The sequence below is a fragment of the Leptidea sinapis genome, chromosome 11 (genome assembly GCF_905404315.1).
Source record: "Leptidea sinapis chromosome 11, ilLepSina1.1, whole genome shotgun sequence".
Lineage (NCBI taxonomy): Eukaryota > Metazoa > Arthropoda > Insecta > Lepidoptera > Pieridae > Leptidea > Leptidea sinapis.
In genome coordinates this window covers 11,285,601-11,309,730 of record NC_066275.1, presented here as the reverse complement: position 1 = coordinate 11,309,730, position 24,130 = coordinate 11,285,601, and the positions used below count along the sequence as shown (strand labels likewise).

The 24,130-nt window shown below is 35.0% G+C and overlaps 1 long non-coding RNA gene across 1 annotated transcript; it reads right to left on the bottom strand.

Moving 5' to 3' along the window:
• Positions 1–10,056: 10,056 nt before the first annotated feature.
• On the bottom strand, positions 10,057–11,811 carry LOC126966907 (uncharacterized). The gene is made up of 2 exons (XR_007729844.1): positions 11,641–11,811; positions 10,057–10,942 (listed from the first exon to the last, which is right to left on the bottom strand). It is a non-coding gene; the product is annotated as an uncharacterized LOC126966907 (long non-coding RNA).
• Between the last annotated feature and the right edge of the window lie 12,319 nt (positions 11,812–24,130).

Here is a 24,130-nt window from a genome sequence, read left to right as displayed (position 1 = left end):
TGAAACTAATAAAAAAATTTTAGCAAAAAAGAACCGCCTTCAAAAACACTATTTCAAAACAATAGATATAATGTGCACTAAAAAGTCTGAAAATAATTGCGTATTTTTATACAATCTAAATTATTAATCTTATTCTAGTTACGATTATTGTTATTTTTGGAATCCTGGTGTCCGTCGTCCGCAACCCGCTCTCGCCTCTCGTCTCCTCACGACTCAAGCACATCTCACCTATAACTATGTATGTAGTAACAAACCTATCTTGGATGACACCGATACCAAAAATTACAATAATCGTAACTAGAATTTTCTTTCTTTCAAAATGGAATGGTATTACAGATTCTTATTTTCAGTTAAATTTACAATTCATTTCAATTACAATAATATATGCAAAGTGATGCAATAAAATACTCAAACGACAATTACTAAATGCCTTACACAAGTAAGTCAATAAATGTAAATTAATAAGTAAAAACATAGTTATGGTTATTGAGTAAATACTTAAAGTACAATACATGAAAAGGGGTTCACTTACGGGCAGATATATATATTGGTTGTATGGTAAAAATATTTATTTACTGAAGGTACTAAATTAATCTATGACACACTAAGTAGCTATAATTAATGGTTCTGCTTGTTCTCTACTATTAATTGGTTATAATGGTTACTCGGCCCAGTACTGTAATGGTTATAGACACATGGTTAATGGTAACTAGGACCGGCCCGGTCAATGGTCACCCGCGTACTGCCTTACAAAATGCAAAACATGGATTTATTACAATTAATTTTATCTACTAAGCAATATTTGTAATATAATGCTGTTCGATGGATTTACTTCGAACATTACAGTTGATGCATCAATCCACATATAGCGTAAAAAAAATAAAGGCATTATGTATTAGATATAGGGTATATTGTGCTAACATGAAGTTTCATAAGCTTTGCACTCGATGGATATTGCATGTCTTAGCGATAAACAGAAACGACTGCGCCGTGCACGTACCGTGAAAATACAACGCAGTTAAGTATAATTTTCTGTATATTCACTTGTGACGTTGGGTATATTGCGTTCAACCTGAAAGAAAAGGTCAATCGGTGGAATGAGTCTTTCCTTTAGAGGAGTTTCGAAGAAGAAGAAAGTTAAAGCATTAGCAATGGTTACTTGTTTTTCGGCAAATCGGGGCATTATAGTTACGAATGAAAATTAAAATAATGTGATTGCTGATTTAATATGCTTTTGATGTTGAAATATGGTTCTAACTTGAATCTTCCCGAGTATGATCGGTATTTGACACAGGAGCAAAATAGAAAAATATTTAAATTAAATACAACTTTTAACTCTAGCGACATTCCACAACAATGAAAATTAATTTTAATTTTATTTGACACAAATAAATTCATTAAAATTTAAACTGAAAATAACCAATGGTAACCTATACCTACCATTTAGAGTTAAGGGACAGCTGGCTACTTTAGTAGTTTATAGTCTTAGTCAACAAACTACTTCCTCTGTAGTATTATTTAATAAACATGCCTCTATTGGGCAAAATTGTAAAATTATCGACATACAAGCCTCTATTGGGGAATGTATTAGTACTAATGTACAAAAATATAACAATGAAGATTTTTCTTCAATTAATTTAAATTAAGTTATTTGATAAGGGAGAACAACTCTTGCAATATCATACAAAATAGGCAACATTCACCAAATATAAATGTTACTGCTATAGATAATCATAATATAAAGCTCATAAATATTGTTCACCAGAATATACAAGGTATCTCAAGTAAGTAATTAGAAATTGAACTGTTTTTGAGCTGCTGTAATATAGATATATTATGTATTACAGAACATTGGCGTAAGAGTCATCAGCTCCAGTTTAGTTTTAGAGAACATAAAGTAGTCAGTTCGTTTTGTAGAAGTAGGGCAATACATGGAGGTTCCCTAATTATTATTAATAATAGATTAAAATGTAAAAATAGAAGAGATATTGTTAATCTCTCTATAGAACAACTAATTGAGATAGCTTGTATAGAACTAGAGAAATTTATTATTGTAAGTGTATACCGCCCCCCCACTGCATCATATGAACAATTCCAACATAGAATGGAGGAGGTACTATCAAAATTTAGCAAAACCAGCAAGTCAATTATAGTGTGTGGAGATTTTAATATAAACTTGTTTGAACCTTCGGCCAATTGAGTTTTAGCCTTAAAAATTTATTTCAAAGTTTTAATTTGTTCAATGTATTTTGGGAACCTACTAGAATCACTTCTACAACAGCAACCTGTTTAGATAATATTTTTACAGATGTTACGATCACTAGTAAACTCGTAATTAATAATCTTCAGTCCGACCATAGTGGGCAACTTATAAAAGTAAATACAATATTGGACAATGTCAGACCAAAAAAGGTGACGATTATACCAGTTACGGGTAGCCGTCTTGAGAGGTTTAGAAATAATTTGGTAAATACGATACCATTTTTACACTGTGGTAAAACTGCTAATTTTCACTATAACTTAGTCTTCAATTCCTTCTGTGAGGAATTTGACAGGATTTTTACTCCAGTAACGGTGACAGTAAACAATAAACATTGTTTTAAGGATTGGGCAACAATGGGTATCCACAAAAGTCGTAAAAGCTTATATGATGATTATGAGAAACATTACAATAATAGTGAAGAATTTAAAATATATGTAAAAAAATACTCCAAGCTCTATAAAGTAGTTTGTCATGAAGCAAAAACACGTTTCATTGCAGATAAAATTAATAAAGATAAATAAATAAATAAGATAAATTAATTAGTAATAATAAAGTAAAAGCAACTTGGAGTGTAATTAACAATGAAACTGGTAGATCGAATTGCCGTAACACCTCTATGTGTCTAAATAGTAATAATCGCGTTATAAATTCGAAAATAGAAATTGCAAATGAATTTGATAAATACTTCCCCGAAATACCGATTGTCACGACCAAAGACCTTAACTCTTCGCCAAAAGTAGAATATGATATGCTTAAATTACACGTACCAGTATCTTCCACTGATTTGAAATTTAAGTATGTTACAGGTAGCGATATAATAAAAATATTCAAGTTAATTAACCTAAACAATACAAAAGACCTATGTGGCCATTCGACTTATATTGTAAAATACATACTTGACATTATAGCACCTGAATTAGCAATAATATTTAATGAATGCATAGATGAGGGTGTGTTCCCTGACCTCATGAAATACAGCAAAGTTATACCTTTGTTTAAATCGGGCAGTTCTTTTGACCCTGCTAATTTCAGACCTATTTCAGTGTTGCCTGTTTTTAGTAAAATTTTTGAAAAACTTTTGCTTCAACAGCTACAAATGCATTTTTGTAAATTAATGAACAAAAATCAGTTTAGTTTCACTAGGGGCTTATCAACAATTAATGCGGGTACTAGACTCATTGAGCACATCTTTGACGCCCGGGAAGAGTCACAGGATGCATTGGGCATTTTTTGATTTGTCCAAAGCATTTGACTGCGTCCACCGTGAAACTTTACTCCTAAAACTAAAACATTATGGAATGAAAAATAGAGCCCTAAAACTGTTAAAATCATATTAAAGCGAAAGAGTTCAGATAGTCGATGTAAATGGCAAACGGTCTTCGGGTAAACCGGTGGGAATAGGTGTTCCACAGGGTTCTATTCTCGGTCCTTTCTTGTTTCTTATATAATATATTAACGATCTACCGTTTGTGGTAGATGACAGCCATGAGATTGTATTGTTTGCTGATGATACTTCACTTATTTTTAAAGTGAAGCGACGTGCGGATATTGAAGACGAGGTAGACAATGCACTCTCAAAGATAGTGCGTTGGTTTGAGACAAATAATCTGCACTTAAACAGTAAAAAAACAAAGTGTTTACGGTTCATTACACCAAACACAGCGGAGGTACAAACCAACGTACTTATAAATGACCAGAGATTGGAACTTGTGGCATATGCAGTTAGAAAGATTAGAGAGTACACGAATGTTGCGACCGCTAGATTAGTGTATTTTAGTAATTTTCACAGCATCATGACGTACGGTATATTACTATGGGGTCATGCTTTTGACATTGATATAGTGTTTGCACTGCAAAAGAGAGCTGTTCGTGCTATATATCAGCTTGGTTATAGACAGTCTCTCAAAGAAAAATTTAAAGAAATAAATATTATGACTGTTCATTGTCAGTACATTTATGAAAATTTAATATATGTTCACAAAAATCGTCACCTTTTTCTCTTAATAGTGATTTTCATTATTATAACACTAGAAATAAGGGATTGCTTGTAACTAATTCTAGTAGGCTTCATAAGATACATAATAGCTTTAAGGGTAAATGTATACACTTCTATAATAAAGTCCCAGCCACTGTTCAGGCATTATCTATAAATTAATTTAAATGTTTTATAAAAAAATTGCTCTGTCGTAAATCCTATTACTAGCCTGGGACTAGATTGTGATTATTTTATAGCGATAGAAATGACTGTACAATATTGTATATTTTTATTGAAAAGAGCGCAAAAAAAGAATGCTAGAAGAGTTTCTTGCGCCGCTTCTTCTCTCTCAGAGCGCCATTTGTTTTCGAAGCGGTAGTAGTATCTAGTAGTATAAGAAATGACATCAAAAAGAATTCTAAAGGAATCAATTTTGAGAAAATAAATGCCTTTATGCCTTTATACATGTTATATCGGTAAGCATTTTTAACAAAAGTCATCGACATAGCCCAAATGATTGCAAAACTGAAATGGCAGTGGGCAGGGCACATAGTTCGACGGACAGATGGCCGGTGGGGCAGCAAAGTCCTCGAATGGAAACCATGTACCGAAAGATGCAGTGTTGGTAGGCCCCACATAAGATGGACCCAAGATCCGGTCAAGATCGCCGGAATACGTTGGATGAGGGCAGCGCAGGACCGATCGTCGTGGAGATCTTTGAGGGAGGCCTTTGTCCAGCAGTGGACGTCTCCAATATGATGATGATAATGAAAGTCTGTGCGGTACAAAAGGGTCCTTGCGAATCGGGACCTCAAATATTACAATTAGTTTTCTATTAATATTTTCTAAACAAACACTAAACATTACGAATTCCAATTTTTAATAGGTCTGTTTCATCTATCAAAATTAAATTACAAATACATGTTATTTATAGTATTTTAATAAGAAATACGAATTCAATGCTAATTTGTTATAAAAATTTGAGAATTATTTATTTTTTCGAAATTAAAAACAATTATTTTATTATCTGTCACGTGACCGAAAGTGATGACCACCATGTTGTGACGTCACTATAGCAGAACTGTCAGAAACAATTTGATTTTAGCAACACACCAACGATACAGATTATGAAAGGTTTTTTTTATTATTAGAAAAAACAATAAGGATTGCACTACATATTTGAAGTTTCTTTGTTTATGTTTTTAAGACATTTTAGAATATATTATTAAAAAAACATCGAAGACAAGCCTAGTAGGTTAACTGTTATTATTAATTAGTAATTTACTGTCTAAGGTGTAAAGTACTTTGTAGAAGTCCAAAGAATCACACAACAAAAGATAGGTTGCTACACTTCACATATTCTCGGGGACACAATACATTTATTTCAATATTCCTGTTAATCGATTGCTGCCGATTCGTTATTTGCGCAGAATTATCATAACAATTTGTATATTTACAAATTTGATGAATAAAAACAACATCAACCAGAATGGTTTAAATTGTTTTATTAAAAGGCGTGTGAAATTCTACAACATTCACATCGTTTTATATTATTTCGAGATTGCTTTATATTCTGTAGTCTTATTTTTTTTTTAATAAAATTATTTGTGGTATCATCTATGCAAAATTAAGATTATTGCAAAAAGTATAAATTTCACGGTAGATATTTTGCAAATTAATAATAAATTCAAAGAAATAAAACCAGTAAATATTAAATATATTATTATTAGACGGTATTAAAAACCTATTTTGTATTTATAAAATAAAGGGTAGTAGTAGTTACTCATAACTTACTATACACATGTTATTATTTGTTATTTATAACGTAATTTGGCACTATTTGAAGTATTCCATTGGTCCTGTAATGTAAGGTGGTAATTAAGATCTCGCCTCCTAAAATAAATTCAATAAAAATCTGTAAATTAGCCCTTAATTGATCGTTTAAATTTGTAAATCTTTTCAAGTATAGAATCTTTTGAAACCAATTGTGGTATAATAATATTGACACACTTTTTACACAAATTATCTTGCCCCAAGTTAAGCATATTTAGCCTGTGTTATGGGTTACAAGACAATGATATATTTAATACAATCTACTTACTTATACATACATAAATTCATATAAACATACATAAATACTTTTAAACATCCATGACTCGGAAACAAACATCCATATTCATCATATAAATGCTTGCACCTACCGGGATTCGAACCCGGGACGCGCGATTCGCTTAGTTGGTAGGATCGCTAACCACTCGGCTATACAGGTCACCAAAATTTTATAATTAATTTAATTTTTAGTTTTGGGGGTTGGCGATAATACAATATATTATCACATATTTATAAAAACGATTTTTTTTACATAAATGGGGGCTAAGGGGCAAGAGACACTCGTGATGGAAAATGGTGAGGCCTGAACCTCCCATGGATATGCGCAAAACCAGGGGTCATGAAATGCGTTGCCGGCCTTTTTGTTGGGAGTACTGGCCGTTATTTAGCAAATGCCTCTTGAGATACTTTCGAGGCAGTTTGCAATTAAACAGTTCAAGAAAATGACAGATCAGATCACTATTGAATCATTGTTATATTGCTGTGGAAGTCAAAAAAGGTTTTATAGCAAACTCCTTTCAAACAAAGCAATCTAGTGCGGATCCTTCCTACATCTTATCGAAGTCTTGAGGCCAGCAACACTCCTGTGGTTCCTCTGGTATAGTAATAGAATGTAGACAGCGGTGATCACTTAAAATCAGGTGACCCGTACGCTCATTTGTCACTATCTTCCATAAAATTGAATAGAGGCTTGAAAATTACGTAAAGTAAAATAATTTTATTAGTGTTTATTTAACGCGTTCTATACATAATCTCTTTTCACATAACGTTTACACATAAAATAACTTTACGTGCAAATGCATTGAAAAATATTTATATATAATCGCGTGTACTTAGCACATCCGACGTGTAACTAAACTGCCTGAGGAAAGGTTTTGCATATTTCGTGCGTGTATAACACTGATAAGATTTAAAGTGCCTAAATAACTTTTCGTTTTAAAGTTGCATATTTTATATAAAAAATGTTTTATGAATTTAGGTTTTTAATATATACATAATATGTATTTATAAGTAGATATGATTTTCTGTTTAAAATATGCATTGGCTTACTTAAGACGTTAAGTTAAATTAGTAAAGAATATATAGAGTCTTTTGTTTTGAATGAGACTTTTGAAAGATATTTAGCTATATAGTGAAAAATAGTTCAGTATTCTAAAATGGGGTTAGATTTAAACTAAATTTAAAAAGGCAGAACAAAGTTGTAGATACAATAGTGTTAAAAGCAATCCTACAGTAGCGGATTGGCTTGCAGACTTAATTTCGTTTAACAAAATATTCATGTTAGTAAATTGATATTATACAATAATGGAATTAACATTTTTAAAACTATAAGACTTTCAACAAACATAAGCCCGCAATTCAGTAAAGCGCTCGCTAACTAATTGAGGCCATGTTGGTATCTGTGAAAATATCTTTTCTTTGCGCGTGAAGGAAAATAATTAAGAATGAAGCAGGATTAAAAGCTCATTCTCACGATTGTATGTTCTTAAGAAAATCAGTTTTAAAAAGAAATTGGAGATTTAGGTTGACAATATCTTAGCACTAAAGAAGAAATTATAAATGCAGCCGAAGTTTTTTTTTATGACGATAAGGGGCGAGACGAGCAGGACGTTCAGCTGATTGTAATTGATACGCCCTGCCCATTACAATGTAGTGCCGCTCAGGATTCTTGAAAATACCAGAAATTCTGCTGTCACTGTATCATTTGCCCGGTAATTTCACTAGCTACGGCGATTATTAGATTGTATGAAAATACGCAATTATTTCTATACTTTTTAGTGCATCTTATAATCTATTGTTTTAATAGTGTTTTTGAAGTCGGTTGTTTTTTTGTATTTTTTTTTATTTTTTGACATTTAGTGAATTTGAAGTACACTAACTAACAATTTGTCTAAATATGTATAGATATACTAAATTTTTCAATGCAGCAATGAACGTAAGCGCTTAAAAATTTGATTACAGACAGAATTTCTGTCTGTAAGGGTGCGCCCTTACTGTAAGTTCTTAAGGAGTCCCATTGATCATCATATTCGACTACGACAATAACTTGACGATAACTATGTTATGGTAGATGACTTAAATACCCGGATACCAAAAAAGATTCGGCCGAGTATCGTTAATTTGCTCCTAAGAATTGAAGAGTTCCGTTACTTTGTCATGGATTCCGTAATCAGAACCTAACCAAGCTCTCACCAAAATATCTTTGAAGTATATCCTTTCCAATAAAAAAAGAATCATCAAAATTGGTTGGCGCTATATTGAGTTATTCGTAAGTTTATCATCCACTTTGCTATACGTATGTATAGCAAATTAAAGACTTTTATGGTTTTCTGTTCGGTGCCATTGTCACATCTGGACTAAATTGATAGGGACCACACGGAAAGCAGCTTTCAAATAAAAAAAGAATTATCAAAATCGGTTCGCCCAGTCGAAAGTTTTGAGGTAACAAACATAAAAAAAACATTCCGACGAATTGAGAAACTCCTCATTTTTTGAAGTCGGTTAATAATGGGCTCAACGCCTATTAAAAGTATCTGCTATAAAACTTTTACAATAGTTTTATTTTTAATAATAAGAAATCTGAATATATTATGTAAAGTAATAATAATTAGATAATATAATAATGTTATAATCGGTATTAATTACTCTCGTAATTTTGCTCTGACTCATCGTCAACTGTCTGGTATTCTAAATAAAAACAATAAGTTTGAGGTAAGTAAAATATGAAAGAGTTAATAATAATAAACTAAAAAATAGTCCCAATTGTTATCATATACTGAAATTGCTCAATCAAATCAAAAAATCAAAATCGAGAGGAGCGGACAGGAACGTGGGATAAAGCGACGTATTCAGTTGGGATGGGGGGCTTTCGGCAAACTTTCCGACGTGTATTCGAACAGTGCGTTTGTTAGATTATTAAGCTTGTTAAGCTTTTACGTAATTATTCAATAATAATAAAGAGTAGTTCATAACGCTGAATAAATATATAAAAATATGTTTAGACATCTTAAAACTCAATACAATACAAGTCAATATGTCAATACAGCCAATAATAGGTTGCTCCTGATTGGCTGTCGAGCAGCCAATCAGCGACCAAGCAGGATTGCCAACCTAAATCTACTAATAGTATTAACAGACGATCGAACTTGGTACGGGCCGGATAGGTATGGCGTACCAAATCCGCTACTCACAACACACGGTCGGATCTCGCAGTAACCGCGTGGCGTGTACACAGTTCAGACGTCATGCCTCCGACGTTATCCAAGCGCGCTAAAATTGCGATTGTTGTTGCGGCAACAGTAATGCCGCCACAAATATCACGAAAAAAAAGAAAGGAGAGGAAAGTGATGAATTTAGTTACATGAAGTTAATCAAATCGCTCGATTGCGAAGGCTTCCGTATATACTTACGACTAGATCAAGAAACCTTTGAGGAACTCTTAAATTTGGTTAAACCTCTAATCACGAAAACTGATACTGTGATGAGGAAAGCTGTTACTGCTGAAGAGCGACTTATTGCAACGTTAAAATATCTAGCATCAGGAAGAGAATTTAGAGAGCTGAAATTCAGTACTGGTATATCGTCACAATTACTCTCCGAAATAATACCAGAAACTTGCGATGCAATCTACAACGTACTCAAAGATTACATTAAGGTATGTACCTACACATCATCTTACAATTTTCGTTAAAGAGGTTGAATAAAAAAATTTAATAAAATATTTATCTTTATTAAAAACATATTAGTTATTACTAAAGCGGTTTCTTAAAAATCAAAAAATCTTTGAGATCTTTACATTCGCCTCTTACCACATAATTATCAGTAGTATCAATTGATGCATTAGTCAAATCTAAATTAAAATCAAGGGACTGATTCTGAGATGACCGCGAGTGTGAGAGCGAGTGTGGAGTTTGAGCTTGGTGAAGAGGTGACTGCGAGTGTGAGTTTGGAGACTGAACTTGGTGAATAGGTGACTGCGAGTGTGAGTTTGGAGACTGAACTTGGTGAAGAGGTGACTGCGAGTGTGAGTTTGGAGACTGAACTTGGTGAAGAGGTGACTGTGAGTGTGAGTGTGGAGCTTGAACTTGGTAGAGAGGTGACGGCGAGTTTGAGTTTGAGTGTGGAGATTGGATTTGGTGGCGAGGTGACTGCCAATGTGAGTTTGGAGACTGATCTTGTTTTAGAGGTGACAGCGAGTGTGAGAATGAATGTGTATATTGGACTACGTCCCGACGTGATTGTGAGTATGGCTGAATCATCGAATGTGAAGATGGGTACAGAGATGATGAACGTGGTGAAAACCTGTTTGAGACTGACCTGGACGTAAATCTAAATTAATTACAGTATTTATATTTAGCTCACTTAATTTGGCATAAAATAAAATTTCCCCTATTAATTTCTCTGCTAAACAGCGCTGCGATGTATTTGGGATCTCTTTTAGTTGAGAGCTAACAGAACGTCCAAAAGTATCAGCTGAACTTTCTTCACCAGAATCATTTAGTAAAGTTTTTGCCGCATCAAGCACTTGGACTTGTTTTTGAAGGATTTCATTTGCTTGTCGTTTGTTTGAGTTTCTTGTTTTTTTTTTCAGGTTCCTGCAACAGAAGATGAATGGTTGGATACAGTGAGATTATTTGAACAAAAATGGCAAATTGGTGGTAAACACATTATTATTGAGAAACCGGCCCATCTTTGTATTATAATTACAAGGGATCTTTCAGTATAGTTTTGCTTGCAATTGTCAATGCAAATTATGAATTCTTGTACTTACATTCAGGCATAAATGGTAGTATTTCCGACGGTGGAGTACTTAAACATACACAATTTTATGATAAACTAATATCCAATGAGCTGCATATACCACCATCATCAAATTTTTCAAGATCGAATACCATGGCTCCGTATTGTTTTGTTGGAGACAGTGCTTTTGCGATGAGACCCAGACGAATTGGCGAAAATGCATTTGGTATTTTAGCTGAACGATTTAGAGTATTCAAAAAGCCAATTACGATTAGCGTAAACAATGTGCAAAAAATCGTAATGGCTTCGTGTGCCCTGCACAACTTTCTAAGAAAAAAGAGTCGCCCCTATATGACTAGAAATTGTGTTGATTTTGAAGATGTCGAACAACACACCTTCCGACCAGGAGATTGGCGACAAAACGATATCTCCATCGGTCTTCGTAGTGAATTGGGAGACAAGTTCGGCAAATATTTACTGATCACTTTAATGGCGAAGGTCGTGTTGATGTTCAAGAAAAGATGATAAATGTGTTAGATATTTAAAAACTTACAATTCTCTCGCTGCCGCTGTCACAGTCGTCATAATTGTCTACTCCTTGTACCGCTGGATTCTGTTTTTCGTGTAAAAACGTAAAATATTGATAATACCACAAGGATGGTGTGTAAATGTCTTCTGTCCCGGCACCACTAGATTTACTCTTCTCTACCTGCAATTAAAAAAACACAAATCTTAATTTTTGTACCTACTGTCATAATATAAATAATAAATGAAAAATACTAAAATGAAAGACTTTCACGAACCTTTTTCCTCTCTCGTCTGTACGCGGCTCTCATATTCGCTATTTTCTTTTTCACATCATTTACAGTGATACTTCTATCAAACCTTGAATGACAATCCCGAAGAATCTGTAGAGCTTGATTACGAGCATCTCTGTTGCAATACAATTCATGTGATGTATCCCACAAGCACGGAAAGTCTTTATATAGTGCCAAAACATCGACAAGTACTTCGCGTTCTGTTAAAATCTCCGCCATAGTGCGAACATGCGCTGACGCACGTGCTACTTCCAGAATGTTTCAAACGTGACTGCCGTGCGTTTGTCCGGTCCGAGCGTACAGACTCGCGGATTTGGTACGGAGCGGACCAAATTCGATGTGCAAACCATCGGACCGAGCGAACACAAAATAATAATAAAAATGTTCGGCAGACAACTCTCCAGACGAACGGATATGGTATGGAGCGTACGGAATCCGCTGTCGGGCCCGTACCAAGTTCGATCGTCTGTTAATACTGTAAGGTTGCGTTGGTTCGGCGGACACACCAGAGTTATGTACTTATAATTATTATTCACTATATTATTGTATTTTTTGTGTACAGTATATTTTGTAATATTATAATTCAAAAGATGACCTGGGAGTTTCTTGTCGGTTCTTCTCCCCATGCCAAAGCTCCTTTTCGAACCGATGTAGCTTCATGACTTAATAAATATATTTATAAAGGTGACGGTAGTTTACTTGAATATAAAGGTTATTAGATTTTCATATTCGCTTTACTTGTAATTTCTATACCCTGTACTCTATTTCTCGTAGCTATTCTAACACGTTCTACACGTGTTTAGTTTATGGAGCCAAGACCTTCGACGCTGACTCGGCAGCTCGTCCACCGACTACAAGTCTCCCAAAGGGCTATGGAAAAGGCTATGTCGGGGATTTCTCTACGCGGTCACGATCGGAGCACCGGAATCCGCAAGAGAATGGGACTTACTGACAAAGGAAAATCCATAGCTTCTAGGAAGTGGAAGTGGGCGGGCCATATTTGTCGTAGGTCCGGTGAAAGATAGGGCATAAAGTTGTTTGAGTAGAGACCACGAAAGGGGTTCAGGAATGTTGGGAGACAGGCAGCAAGATGAACGGACGATTTGGTGCGAGCGGCTGGGAAGGACTGGATGAGGAAAACTCATAACCGCACAAAATGGTCTAAAATGGAAGAGACCTTATTCAGCATTGGGTAGATCAAGTTCGATGAAGAATGAAATTGCTTAGGACTCAGTCCGAGTCAGTCTTCCTAAGTCGAATCGAGCCAACTTTATCTGAACATGCGTTACATATCCGCCCGTGTAGTTTCAGTACCATTTAACACCTGCATATTAAAGTGTACAGTGCATAAAGAAGTTTTTACTTATATAATGTATTTTTTGTCGTACCCCACCGATACTAAATACAGGTCCTAAAATCGTGACGAAGTTAGAATTAGTAACTTCAATTTGATGAATAAATTGCTTCTTGACTTGCTCTTTTCAAACGTAATCATTCGAAATTTGAATTCAAATAAAGTTAACATCAAACTGTTTATTTTCTTGACTCTCTAAAGTAGATTTGAACATTTTAGAGAGGCTATAAAATAAAATAACCATATATAACTTTTAAATTGTATATTTTTAGTGTACCTAAATCGATATTACTATACAAACACATTAAACTATGAAACGTAATATATACACATATATAATAATAATAATAATAAAGCCTTTATTAATGATTTTCCATTTGATTTCTACATTTTAGTGTTAGTATGTTAGTACGGTTAGTCGACAAACATGATTATTTTATTATTAACTTTTATGTTAGTAAGTTATAATGCATGCACTATGTTAGTTTTCTTGATTATTTTCAAATGGATCCCAGTTGGGTAAAGGCCTTCTCCATTCCTTTCCATTCCTTTCTATTTTTTCCTTTTTCGAGCCAATTAGTTCCGCCAGTCTCTCTTATCTCATCGGTCCACCTTTTATGTGGTCTGCCCACATTTCTCTTTCCTACAGGTCCCTTCCATGTTGTGGTCTGAATGGTCCATCTAGCGTCTGTTAGTCTGGAAATGTGTCCGGCCCATTGCCACTTTAATTTTAATGCTTGATTTAAGGCATCAGTTAATTTTGTTTTCTTCCTTATCTTCTGGCTATGTATCTTATTAATTTTTCTTAATTTAAGCATGCTTCTTTCCATTCCGCGCTGACATGTCCTAATTAAGTGTTGTATTTTCTTCGTAAACACCCATGTTTGGCAGCCATATAACAAAGTTGGATGAACACAGGATTCCATTACCGTTTTTTTGAATTCCAAGCTGTAGTTTCCTTTTAAAATTTCCTTCTGGCTCCAATATTTTTTCCAGGCTAGATTTATTCGTCGGTTTATTTCCTCTTCATGACTTATTTTATTGAAGGATATCAGCTTTCCTAGGTATATATATTCATTCACAAAGTCAAGTGTTTGTGATCCGGCGCTTATTGGTACTGATAGACCATTTGTCATAATTTTTGTTTTCTCAAAATTCATTTCCAAGCCTACTATGGCACTTGCTTCATGTAACTGATTAACCATAGATTCCAGTTGCTTTGGGTTCTCATTAAAGATGACTATATCGTCGGCAAATCGAAGATGACTTAAGAAATCTTTGTTGATCATAATACCTCTATACCTCTATGCGTTCTGTGATCCGGCTTAGTATTATTGATGCAAACAGTTTATAAATACTAGACATAAGACTAATGGGTCTATAGTTAGTTATATTATGAGGGTCTCCTTTTTTGTATAACAGTACTATTTCTGAAATAGTCCACTGCAAGGGTATGGTTTACACGAAAGGGGTTCAGGAATGTTGGGAGACAGGCAGCAAGATGAACGGACGATTTGGTGCGAGCGGCTGGGAAGGACTGGATGAGGAAAACTCATAACCGCACAAAATGGTCTAAAATGGAAGAGACCTTATTCAGCATTGGGTAGATCAAGTTCGATGAAGAATGAAATTGCTTAGGACTCAGTCCGAGTCAGTCTTCCTAAGTCGAATCGAGCCAACTTTATCTGAACATGCGTTACATATCCGCCCGTGTAGTTTCAGTACCATTTAACACCTGCATATTAAAGTGTACAGTGCATAAAGAAGTTTTTACTTATATAATGTATTTTTTGTCGTACCCCACCGATACTAAATACAGGTCCTAAAATCGTGACGAAGTTAGAATTAGTAACTTCAATTTGATGAATAAATTGCTTCTTGACTTGCTCTCTTCAAACGTAATCATTCGAAATTTGAATTCAAATAAAGTTAACATCAAACTGTTTATTTTCTTGACTCTCTAAAGTAGATTTGAACATTTTAGAGAGGCTATAAAATAAAATAACCATATATAACTTTTAAATTGTATATTTTTAGTGTACCTAAATCGATATTACTATACAAACACATTAAACTATGAAACGTAATATATACACATATATAATAATAATAATAATAAAGCCTTTATTAATGATTTTCCATTTGATTTCTACATTTTAGTGTTAGTATGTTAGTACGGTTAGTCGACAAACATGATTATTTTATTATTAACTTTTATGTTAGTAAGTTATAATGCATGCACTATGTTAGTTTTCTTGATTATTTTCAAATGGATCCCAGTTGGGTAAAGGCCTCCTCCATTCCTTTCCATTCCTTTCTATTTTTTCCTTTTTCGAGCCAATTAGTTCCGCCAGTCTCTCTTATCTCATCGGTCCACCTTTTATGTGGTCTGCCCACATTTCTCTTTCCTACAGGTCCCTTCCATGTTGTGGTCTGAATGGTCCATCTAGCGTCTGTTAGTCTGGAAATGTGTCCGGCCCATTGCCACTTTAATTTTAATGCTTGATTTAAGGCATCAGTTAATTTTGTTTTCTTCCTTATCTTCTGGCTATGTATCTTATTAATTTTTCTTAATTTAAGCATGCTTCTTTCCATTCCGCGCTGACATGTCCTAATTAAGTGTTGTATTTTCTTCGTAAACACCCATGTTTGGCAGCCATATAACAAAGTTGGATGAACACAGGATTCCATTACCGTTTTTTTGAATTCCAAGCTGTAGTTTCCTTTTAAAATTTCCTTCTGGCTTCAATATTTTTTCCAGGCTAGATTTATTCGTCGGTTTATTTCCTCTTCATGACTTATTTTATTGAAGGATATCAGCTTTCCTAGGTATATATATTCATTCACAAAGTCAAGTGTTTGTGATCCGGCGCTTATTGGTACTGATAGACCATTTGTCATAATTTTTGTTTTCTCAAAATTCATTTCCAAGCCTACTATGGCACTTGCTTCATGTAACTGATTAACCATAGATTCCAGTTGCTTTGGGTTCTCATTAAAGATGACTATATCGTCGGCAAATCGAAGATGACTTAAGAAATCTTTGTTGATCATAATACCTCTATTCACCCAGTTTATGTTGTTAAAAACTTCTTCTAGTACGGCTATGAATAATTTAGGAGACAGTGGGTCTCCTTGTCTGACTCCTCTTTCAATTCTGATGTATTTTCCTTTAGTTTCTAATTTAACTTTGCAAACACTGTTCATATATATATTTTTTATTATCTTTATGTACTTTGAGTTGACCTTTAGATTATTTAGAGTATTCCATATGGCTGTGTGGCTAATGCTATCGAAAGCTTTGCTGTAGTCCACAAAGCCTATGTAGAGGGTTTTAATATATTCTTTGTACTTCTCAATTATTTGTTCGACTGAATGTATATGATCCATTGTTGAGAAACCGGATCGGAAGCCAGCCTGTTCTTTGGGTTGTGTGGCATCTATGCGTTCTGTGATCCGGCTTAGTATTATTGATGCAAACAGTTTATAAATACTAGACATAAGACTAATGGGTCTATAGTTAGTTATATTATGAGGGTCTCCTTTTTTGTATAACAGTACTATTTCTGAAATAGTCCACTGCAAGGGTATGGTTTACACATATATATAATATCTTAAATATATATATTTAGAATAGTTGTAAAACCATATCCACTCATCGTCTTTTTATCTCCAACATGACTCAACGACGGTGGAAAGTTACCGTCGACCATCCCACGGTGTCAAACCTCTATGCCGGAGGTACAGTTCGGACAGAAAACTGTTCGGCGAGCTCTGTTTTCCTTGTACGTTACGAAATTGCGCGCACTGGATGGTATTTCTCCCATCATGCTCAGAAGGCGTGCCCCTGAGTTTGGCCGGTGCTTACGAGTTTATTCCGGCACTTATACCTCTCTCATACTCGTTCCGAAATCAAATAAATTGGTTCTTCTCCATTCGATCCCAACAAAAGGTGACAGCTCAGATCCAGCTAATCACAGGCATATTGCGTAGAGACGTCGCTACATTGTATATCTTCTACCGCATTCAAATTCAAATATTTTTGTTCAAAATAGGATTCAAAATCACTTATTGAACGTCAAAAACTAACACCCATTCAAAAGAGACTGCCTCAGACCTGAGAAGAATGGGCGCAAGAAACTCGGCGGGCTTTTTTTATATAAAAATATGGATTAGAATGTGATATCGTACACTAAACATTTATAATTAAAGAGCCTGAGGGTGTTCGCTTTATTCCCAGTCCGTGGTGTCATTAAGAAAATCGTTTATGCAATAGTAATTCATAACGGGGAGTGTTCTGAAGAGCTGTTGCACCTGGTTCCTGCCGCCGACTTCTACCTTCGCATGACACGCCACAAATTAAGACATCATCCCCACCATCTGGATGTGTGGCGTTACTCCACAGTGCGGTTTGCAAGGAATTTTACTTACACGTACTACAAAGCTGTGGAATGAGCTTCTTTTTGCGGTCTTTCCGGATACGACATGGATGCCTTTAAAAAAACGTGTAGTGTACACCTTCCTTAAAGGCTGGCAATGCTACTGTGATTCCTCTGGTGAGGCAATGCACCTCTTACATGGCACAAGGGGCTCTTCTCGAAACAGCATACAGGTCGGTGTCGATTAATATTGATTGGAGTTTCCCAAGCTTGTGTGCCATCGACTAGACTCAATCTTCTGTATACCAATGATAAATTGGACTCGTTTACTAGTCTGTCAATACATCAGAACCGATTGGCAATACAAGTAGTTCCCAAATCAAATACAAACCTGAGAGACAATTTTAAGAAACGGTCAGTCAAATTAGATAAAATAAATTATAAAGAGTTACAGATAATATATTAAAAAAACCATAACATAATATCAATCTTAAAATAAAATCCACTTAGTAGAGAGTATCTAATAGACTATGCTACGGATTCGTAGCCCTGCGACGTAGCTACGGATGCATAGCCCTACGACGTAGCTACTTAGCGCCTTGCATTTTTTTTTAAATAACTAGCTGACCCAGCAAAGGTTGTATTGCCGATATTAAAATCGCGATACAAAAGTAACTGTTGATTGTAGATGGGTGAAAATTTGAAGTTTATATATTTTTTAAAAATATAATAACATAACATGTACGCAAATACGCTCTCACACATGTACACACAAATATACACGAATTCAAATTTCAATTCTGTACTCACCTAAGAATAAACTTACCATTACATATCCACCTCCTACTACCCCCCTTTCCCTGAATCATCATGTTCTTCCTTTATAACATTTCATATGAAGAGCCATGCTTCCCAACACAAGCAGTAAGCTAAATGGGAGACTGCCCCTGGAATTCAATTGCTTTTTACAAAAGAAATAAACAAATTTTAACATTAATTTCTAAATTCATTCAACGTTCAGTTCATTGACACCTAGATTGTTATAATTTGGTCCATAAACTAACTTTTCATACAATATTACTGCATGATGCCTGAATGAACGGATAGGATGCCCGGTTTGATTTGATTATGAAAATTCAACCATGGCACCTTATTTGTTCAAAGGATTGCTTTTAACAACTTCAATTAAAGCTCTCGAATTATTTTAATTTTTAAGCATGTTTGTTTCGCTTCATCATAATTAAAAAATAGAAAGGTGGTGCTTTTGCAAAACATGTCGGCAAAGCAAACATATTAAATGTCTTTTTTAGTTCTGCAATGTTTTAAATTTGTGACATTCTTTATATATTTTATGTTAGATTGGATTTATATTCACTGCTTTCATTGTAAAATATGGTAAAACTGTTATTTGGTTTGAAGATATTACAATGATATGATTGATTCTATCATTTTCTTTGATTAACGCGAGTGTAACACTTTTAAATTAAACACTTTTTAAAGGATTAAAACGCTCGTTATTGTCACTGTGTATTTACAATAGATTTTGAAAACGAGATCTGGAAAGGTCTTGAAATGTAACTAAAATAATAATAAAAATGCAACTTTTTCGTTTTATTTAAATAAAAGTGTTTTATTTAAATGTTTGATTCTACTTTGTTTTAATTTGCGTAGCACTTGAGATTTAATTAAATTTATATAAACTCTATTACTGCTTTTAAAAAAATAATTTAATTAATTAAATTGCTTAATTTGTTAAACCAATACTTTATTATATATTATCAGTTGGCGTTGCGTAGAGACGTCGCTTCATTCATTTATCATGGGCAATGTTTCGAAGACCTTGCTTTGTTGACCAGATTCATGCCACCGATTCCACCTTCAACACGGGACAAAATTGCATGTCATTCACACTATCCACATCCTATACAGCGCAGTTTTCAAGGATATTCTTCAACGTACAACCAAACTTCGGAATGACGAAAAGTGCTTCTGGTATTGCAGCTGAATTTGAGCGGTGGTAATGACTTAAAATCAGGTTACCCGTACGCTCATTTGTTCTCCTGTTCGATAAAAAGAAAAAGCGAATAAATTATAGGGTCTATATATATGTCTATATACCTATAATAGTTACGTCATAGTGAAGGACGTCGAGTATATGAAGCGAGTACGAAGATAATTCGGGATTCGTTTTAACTCAGGTCTAATTGGCATGCGGTGCAAGTGCGGGCGAGAGCGGGCGCCAGGCGAGCGTCGAGCAAGCAGTCATGGAAGAATTATCGAGTGAGGCGGTTGTGCCGTACGTGCATGCCAAGATCCGCTATTTGTAAGACTATGTTTTAAATGCTGTCGTGTTAAAAGCCCACAAAAATGAATAGCCAGGAAGATCCTGACCGGCCTTGCCCCGTCGTAAATAGATATAGAAAGAAAGAAAGAAATACATATATTTATTTGTAATAAACACAATATTTACATAATATAATAGAAAAAACATATATACAAAACAATTTACAAATGGGAGTGTTTGTCACAAATTTGTCACATTTCAGCATTATGCTGATTACTATCGCAACCAGCGCTGATCTTCCAGTGGGACCACTAAATGGGAACACTATATACCTTGCACCTTGTTGATGCAAGCAACAATGTAAAGACACTAGTATTTTCTGTCTTCGAACTTATGTGTATTTCATTTTATATAGCGATCAAACATACGATGTGAAAGTTGATTAGCTTCGACTGCTACTCATGGTGAGTTTCAACAGAGTGGATTGTATTCTCTATGAAAAATAACTTTGTTAAGAAATGCTTTTTAATACGATATGGTTAGAACAAGGCAACAAAGGTAGCATGCTTTCAATAGAATTTATATAATAGGTTGGGGAAAAGTCTTTTCCCATTTTATATGAAAACTCGATAAATTTAGTTTTTCAAAGTTTTTTTTTTATGACAGAAAGGGATCAAACGAGCAGGACGTTCAAGAGATGATAATTGATACACCCTGCTTATTACAATGCATTACCCCTCAGGATTCTTGAAAAACCCATTAACTCTGATCGTCACTACAATTGCGCTCGTTACCTTGAGAAAATATAAGATGTTAAGTCTTATTTGTCCAGTAATTTCACTAGCTACAGCACCCTTCAGACCGACTTTTTTATTCCATAATTTTTCCCATCTCATTGGTAGTGACATGATCCCATTGATGTAGAAATTTTCGGACTTCTGATGAAAAACCCAGTAAGTAGTTTTGTTAGTTCCCTGTTTGCATTCACCTGACACTACCTAAAGATTTCTGAAGAGTATGTATTCACACCCACAGCCAAACTGTCTTTTTGCTGAGTGGCTAATTTTGTGGATGGTGTAGCGTCTCTCTCTCTCGTCGTTCCCTCATGACTGAGGATCGTGGTCATCAACAAGTGGAGTGAACTATTTGTTTCCATCGCCTTCTGTCCATCGCGGCTCTGACGACGGAGGACCTAAACTTCGAGGACCTGGAGTCTTTTATTTGGTCGGTCCATCTGGTAGAAGATCGGCCTCGGGCTTGCTTACCTTTTGTGTTCCCAACTACGATCAATTTCTTCAAGCTCTCATTTCCCCTTTGCTTTATGTGACCAAAATACAAAATAATTCGTGGCATATCGTGGACAGACGGGTTTTTATCTGGAGCTGTGAGAGGATCGACACATTTGTTCGCTTGGCTGTCTAAGGTATCATCAACATATGCCTCCAGCACCACATCTCCATGGCATCAATCCTCTCGAGGCCGTATCATCCAAGACTCCACGCCATACAGAAAAATGGGGAATATCAAGGTACGATCTTGGTGTTAATAATGATTCCCCTTTTCCTCTGGCGAGTCATAGCTTCCTTCGTCATACCAATACGTCTTTTTATCCCCGCCATGGTGTAGCGTAATCGTGATGAAACCACATCAGTTGTTGGGAATACATACCTGAATCGATGGTTTTTCGTAAAAACTCATAATGAAAAATTTGCTTCCAATCACATGATACACACACCAGCAACTTATTGCGAGGTAAGCTGGGTTTTGCCACATTTTGAAAGCCTGACTGACTTTTGACCACGCCCATTTTCAAAAGTTTTTGACGTACGTGATCTCTATCTTAACCAGTTATCAAAATGATATGTAATGAAAAGTCCATTCAACTTAAAATTTAATTTGTATAATAAATCTCAGAAGTGAGGGGTATATGTAGGCATTTTGAAAATAACAAATTGTTTAGATATGACACCTCAAGTTAATTTCCTAATATGCAATTATTGGTGTTGAGCAGGTTATCAACTGTAAAGTAGAGCCTGTAGAATGTAGATGGAGCCACAACCTAAGGATTGAACCAGACATACCAAAATTACGATCCATGCGTCACTCGAACGGTTGGCTCAGTTGATAAGAGCGATCGGACGGAACCTGATATTTAAAATATTGCGTCCATTTTATCCGTAACATGGCGATCACAGTGAGATGCATCATTGACACCAAAAATTTCGGATTGGAAACGCTAAAACTAACTTTGTGGAACTCTTACTGAAACTTCATTAGGTCTATTATCACTAGGCTTGCGTTTTGCTTAATATTTTTTGAAATATTCTGATTCCTGCCGCCGAATTCCACCTTCGCACTTTAACCTGATTCCTGCCGCCGAATTCCCCCTTCGCACGACACGCCACAAGTTAGGATATCATCCCCACCATCTGGATGTGTGGCGGTCGTCCACAGCTTTCTTCCTCGTACTACGAAGCTGTGGAATGAGCTTCCTTGTGCGGTATTTCCGGGACGATACGACATGGGTCCTTCAAAAAAAGCGCGTACATCTTCCTAAAAGGCCGGCAACGCTCTTGTGATTCCTCTGGTGTTGCAAGAGAATGTGGGCGGCGGTGATCACTTAACACCAGATGACCCGTACGCTCGTTTGTCCTCCTATTCCATAAAAAAAAATGTATCGAATTTCTTCATTAGATTCAGTTATTTTGAGAGAAATAAAACAAATGAAACATAGATGGTACCTATCCCATATTTTTACTATAAAGATGTGTAATTCTAATTTCGGTATAGATTTAAAGTAATTTATTGTTATAAATACATAAAACGAGATTAAAATGATTCGACCCAGTATCGATTTTGAGAAGCTTATTTGTAGCAATCCAAATATTATTCAATAATATTATGCCGAAAACAAGATTATGCTATGTACTTACATTATAAAATTAACTTCAGAAATCACCACAAAAAAGGTTCTTTGATTTAACTAACTCTAAATAAATATTTGTCGTGTATAATTTAACAATTAAACGTAATATAATACTGACAAAGTTATAGAATTTCATCAAACATAAAGCCCGCACTTTGCGAAAACGTTCACTAATTAATTAAGGCCATGTCGTGTATTTGTGAGAATATCTTCTGTTTGCTCGTGAAGGGAAAGAAAGTTAGATTAAAGGCTCATTGTCTCACCATTGTATTTTACAAAGACTGCATCTCACTGCGATCATTTCGGAGAATGGGGCGTTATTCTGCTGAGAAGTTTCTCGATTAATGTTGAGGATATCTCAGCACAAAAAACATTAAAGCGTGTTAGTTGTTTAGCCGCGTTGGACACTTTTTGGTATGAAAAAATCTTATGGGTCTTGCGTCACCGACATGCATCATGACTGACGCACGCGATAAATAAATAATTAAAAAAAAATATATAAACATTTAGACACTTTTTGGATGGGTGAAATGTCGTAAGTGTGTCACTATAGCAGTATATCTGTAGATATACAGCGGACGTATTGTGCAACATTAGTGCTGTGTATATCTTGTAAATGAAATTGAATAGATTTAGTGAAAAGTTCAATGTCTTACACTGTGCATTATTAAAATAGTCTGTTTGCTCGATTAATATATAATTAAAAATAATTTTTAAAAATTAATAATTTAATAATTCTTAAACATTATGAAATTTCAATTTTTAATACTACAACTTCTAAGTTTTCACTTTTATCGGCAGTCTCTCCAACTGCCAATTTTTTTGTCTTATAGATTTTCAACTGGAATTATCTTTTTTATGGCCTTTATGCGATGCGAGCTCAAGAAAGACAAATTATAGCAGCATTCGAGATGTGGTGCTGGCGCCGCACGTTACGCTGACCCTGGACAGCCAAACGCAACAATCCATCGAATCATTCACAGTTTCGTTTCCGAACCCTCTTCTCTACAATCTTTCAGCAGAAAATACCAACCTATCATATGATTAATATGTATCCCATTATGAGGATCATTATGAGGAAAAGAAGATACCCTTGAAAACCTAATCGTAGTTAGGAACAGTTAAGGTAAACGAGCCCGCGGACGATCCCCTATCAGATGGAGCGATCAAGGGAATGGTCGATAACCATGATCCTCAATCTTGAGGAAGCAACCATAGAGAGAGAAAGAGAGAGAGTTCTTTATACAAATCAATAATAATCGTAATAGCAATCATAATTATA